Source organism: Stomoxys calcitrans, chromosome 5 (genome assembly GCF_963082655.1).
Source record: "Stomoxys calcitrans chromosome 5, idStoCalc2.1, whole genome shotgun sequence".
In the NCBI taxonomy this organism is placed as follows: Eukaryota; Metazoa; Arthropoda; class Insecta; order Diptera; family Muscidae; genus Stomoxys; species Stomoxys calcitrans.
Genome location: NC_081556.1, coordinates 38349534 through 38355049, shown reverse-complemented (window position 1 = coordinate 38355049; position 5516 = coordinate 38349534).

Sequence of the window (5516 nt, the reverse complement as noted above, 5' to 3'; positions counted from 1 at the left end):
GTTATTTGTATCCTTTAAGGTTTCCAGAAAAATTGCAACAAAAACACATAAATGACAACAAACGTTTAGCAAGCATAATGTTGTGGTGGTGCTGGATGAAGTCTTCTTTGTCTCTTATCAGTCAATCTCATCTTTGGGAGATAAGACTTGAGTTTTGAGTGGCCAGTAACAGGGTGGTCAGTGCCAGAATAAAGCGGCGCACCATATATCAGCAACGATGTAATTGTAAGTAATTTGTCGATGTCGCCAGACGTGATACGGAACAAAGGCTTTTATGGCTAGCAACATCTCACACCAATGCTAGCTAAAGAAGACCTTGCTGGAACTGCAGCATACACCAAAGGCCAGCTTGAGCTGTCCTTGCCGTGGTTGCTGCTGGCAATATAACATATGAACACAATTAACCAAGCAAAGGGCAAGGGAGGGAAATGCTAATGTGACATTTGACCACCATGACGGTACATAATGAAGAAACACCAAAAAAGGAGTAACTCAATAATATGGCCTCCAGTGAAATGCTGCAGTTAATATCACTGAATGATCAAAACACAGCAGATGAAAAAAAAAAAGGTAAGAGATCTAAATAAATGCTATGCCGCCACCTGAGAGAATCTGAGATGCCACTAAAATGAGATGACAAACGAGCTGAACGAACTGGGTTGCTTTTGGTAGCTGTCTGCTTGCCACATGACGACTACATTATACCCACAAGCCATGTAGTGTGTGGAGTCTGCATACATCGTATGCATATGCTCAAGTTCTTTTTTTTTTGTTTTTTTTTTTAATTAATCGCACATTGTTTGGGCAAGACATGTGCCGCTGCAGCAAGCCTTCCAAGAATCGCCAACGTTTTGCATTATCTTTACACGATCAGATGTCGGCAATATAATGGCCACTGTGATACCATCTCACAGTGCCTCTTTGCTGCATGGCCATGGATTTTGTTGTTGTTTTGCATGTTATAATTTTAAATATTAACAAGTCAAAAATCACTTTAGAACACATTGTTTGTTCAATTTTGTGTATGCAAAGACCACCCCTCGAATGGACATTCGATTGGCTGCGAAGAAGATCACATCACACGGCTTATCAATGTCAACAAAACGACGGTTTATGGCACATGATAAAATCGCAATCTTGAGCGAATTGAAGGTGTTTAACAAATAAATGGACAACATGAAAAAAAACATAAAAAACAAGTAAAAAGGCATTTGTTCAGTCGGGTCGAACTTTGGATACCCACCACTTGTGATGTATATGTAAACCATCTTTCGTCATAATCCGGTGAAAAATGCATAATTTATGCCCCTATGGAAGCTATATCGAAATATGGCCCATAATAACTCTAATGATTTGGCCCAAATTTAAGAAGTATGTCGAAGGCCCCAATACAACTCACTGTCTACAATTTCGGCGACATTAGACAAAAAATGCGCCTTTTATGGGCCCAAACCCCTAAATCGAGAGATTGGCCTATATGGCAGCTATATAAATCTGGACCGATCTGGGCCAAATTAAAAGGGGATGTCGAAGGGCTTAACACAACTCACTGTCCCAAACTTCAGCAAAATCGGACAATAAATGCGACTTTAATGGGCCCAAGACCCTAAATCGAGAGATCGGTCTATATGGCAGCTGTATCCAAATCTGAACCGATTTGAACCAAATCGAAGAAGGATGTCGAGCGGCCTAAAACAACTCGCAGTTCGCAATTTCGCCGACGTCGAACAATAAATGCGCATTTTTTTGGGCCTAATACCTAAAATCGAAAGATCGGTCTATATGGAAGCTATATCCAAAACTGGACCACACTGGGCCAAATTGCAGAAAGATATCGAAAAGCCTAACACAACTCACTGTCCCTAATTTCGGCGAAATTGAACAATTAATGCGCCTTTTATGGGCTCAAGACCTTAAATCAAGAGATCGGCCTATATGGCAGCTATATCCAAATTTGGACCTATCTGGGGCAAATTGAAGAAGTATGTTGAGTGGCCTATCATTACTTATTGTCCCAACTTTCGGTGAATTCGGGCAATAAAGGCGCCTTTTATGGCCTCAAGACCTTAAATCGAGAGATGGGTCTATATGACAGCTATATCCATATCTGGACCGATCTGGGGCAAATTGAAGAAGGATGCTGAGTGGCCCTAACACAACACACTGTCCCATATTTCAGCAAAATCAGATAATAAATGTGGCTTTTATGGGCTCCAGACCTTAAATCGAGAGATCGGTCTATATGGGATCTCTATCAAGATATTCGCAATTTCGACAATAAATGCGCATTTTATAGGCCTAATACCTTAAATCGAAAGATCGGTCTATATGGCAGCTATATCCAAAACTGGATCAAACTGGGCCAAATTGCAGAAAGATATCGAAAAGCCTAACACAACTCACTGTCCCTAATTTCGGCGAAATCGGACAATTAATGCGCCTTTTATGGGCTCAAGACCTTAAATCAAGAGATCGGCCTATATGGCAGCTATATTCAAATTTGAACCGATCTGGGGCAAATTGAAGAAGGAAGTTGAGTGGCCTATCATAACTTACTGTCCCTAATTTCGGCGAAATCGGACAATTAATGCGCCTTTTATGGGCTCAAGACTTAAATCAAGAGATGGGTCTATATGGTAGCTATATCCATATCTGGACCGATCTGGGCCGAATTGAAGAAGGATATCAAGTGGCCTAACACAACTCACTGTCCTTTATGCTTTTATGGGCTCCAGACCTTAAATGGAGAGATCGGTCTATATGGGGTCTATATCAAGATATAGTCCGAACTTAACCTGCCTATGGACAAAAAAAAATCTGTGCAAAGTTTCAGCTCAATATCTCTATTTTTATACCCACCACCATAGGATGGGGGTAGACTAACCTAGTCATTCCGTTTGTAATACCTCGAAATATTGATCTGCGACCCTATAAAGTATATATACTGGATCGTCAAGACATTCTGATTCGATCTAGCCATGTCCGTCCGTCCGTCTAGCGAAATCACGATAGCGGTCGAACGCGTAAAGCTAGACGCTTGAAATTTTGCACAGATACTTAATATTGATGTAGGTCGTTGATGATTGCAAAAGGGCCATATCGGTTCAGATTTGGATATAGCTCCCATATAAACCGATCTCCCGATTTGACTTCTTGTGCCCCTGGAAGCCCCAACTTTCATCCGATCCGGCTGAAATTTTGCATGTGGTGTTCTGTTATGACTCCTAACAACTGTGCCAAGTACGAACCTTATCGGTTTATAACCGGATATAGCTCCCATGTAAACCGGTCTCCAGATGTGACTTCTTGAGCCTTTACAATCCGCAATTTTTGTCCAATTTAGGTACAATTTTGCACATATTGTTTTGTTATGACTTGAAACAACTGTGCCAACGAGCAGACGCACGGACATGGCTAGATCGCCATAGATTTTAACGGCGATCAAGAATATATATACTTTATAGGGAAGAAAATATTAAAGATAGATATTTCGATGTGTTTCAAACGGAATGACAAAATGAATATATCCCATCCTTTGATGGTGGGTATAAAAATCTGGGTAGATGTGTTGCGATTGTTTTTGAGTTTTTGAGAAGTCAAGGGTGAACAACATAAAAATAAATGGAAAATATGGTGTAATTCGTATTCTGATGTGATTTTAATCTTTTGAGAAGTTTGGAATTGTTGTTGATCCCTTTTTTGCCATTTAAGATGCTTGGAAGCTTAAAGAGGTTATAGCTTCCATATATGATGCATACAGATAAAAACCTTCAAGGCAAAAATAATCTGCTTAAAAAAAGTCAATAGTTCTCCCCTTAAATTAAGCGCTTTTTATACCCACCACCCTAGGATGAAGGGAGGGGGCCACCGTGGCGCAGAGGTTAGCATGTCTGCAATGACACCGAAATGCTGAGTTCAAAGCCCGGCGTTCAAGTAAAAGGCGTTAAGTTCGGCCGGGCCGAACTTTGGATACCCACCAACTCGGGTGTATATTGGGTTGCCCAAAAAGTAATTGCGGATTTTTTAAAAGAAAGTAAATGCTTTTTTTTATAAAACTTAGAAACTTACAGACTCACAAGCTGTGAAAAAATTTGTCAACGCCGACTATATGAAAAATCCGCATTTACTTTTTGGGCAACCCAATATGTAAACCACTTTCACCAAAATCCGGTGAAAATTGCATACCATATGTCCCATAGCAGTTATATTGAAATAGGTTCCGATTTGAACCATATACTAATAAGTACAATTGTGTATATCAAAATATTGGTCTTTTTAGTAGCTACATCTAAAAATAAACCCGTCTGAACCATATACAACATGGATGTCGAAATGCCTAACATAACTCACTTGGTCAAATTTCAGTTAAATCGGATTATAAATGCGCCTTTTTTGGGGCCAAGACTTTAAATAGAGATATCGGTCTATATAGCAGCTTTATGCAAATCTTGATCGATCTAGACCAAATTGCAGAAATATGTAGAGGGGTTTAACTTAACTCTCTTTCCTAAATTTCGGCAACATCGGACAATAAATGCGCCTTTTATGGGCCAAAAACATTAAATCGAGAGATCGGTCTATATGCAGCTATATCCAAAACTCGATCGATATGAGCCAAATTGAAGAAGGATGTCGAAGGGTCTAACACAACTCACTGTCCCAAATTTCGGCAACATCGGACAATAAATGCGCCTTTAAAAGGCCAAAAACATTAAATCGAGAGATCGGTCTATATGGCAGCTATATCCAAAACTCGATATGAGCCAAATTGAAGAAGGATGTCGAAGGGTCTAACACAACTCACTGTCCCAAATTTCGGCCAAATCGGTCAATAAATGCGCTTTTTATGGCCCTAAAACCGAGAGATCGGTCTATATGGCAGCCATATCCAAATCTGGACCGATCTGTGCCATATTGCAGAGGTATGTCAAGGGGCTCAACATAACTCACTGTCCCAAATTTTGGCGACATCGGACAATAAATGTGGCTTTTATAGGCCGAAGACCCTAAATCGGATGATCGGTCTATATGGCAGCTATATCCAAATCTGATCCGATCAGGGCCAAATTGAAGAAAGATGTCGAAGGGCCCAACACAACTTACTGTCCCATATTTCAGTAAAATCGGATAATAAATGTGGCTTTTATGGGCCTAAGACCCGAAATCGGAGGATCTGGGCCAAATTAACGAATGATGTCGATTTCCCAAATTTCAGCGAAATCGGATAATAAATGTGCCTTTTAAAGGCCGAAGACCCTAAATCGGAGGATCGGTCTATATGGCAGCTATATCCAAATCTGAACCGATCTGGACCAAATTGACGAAGTATGTCGAAGTGCCTAACACAACCCACTGTCCCAAAATTCAGCAAAATCGGATAATAAATGTGGCTTTTATTGGCCTAAGTCCCTAAATCGTCGGATAGGTCTATATGGGGACTATATCAAGATATAGTCCCATATAGCCCATCTTCCAACTTAACCTGCTTATGGACAAAAAAAGAATCTGTGCAAAAT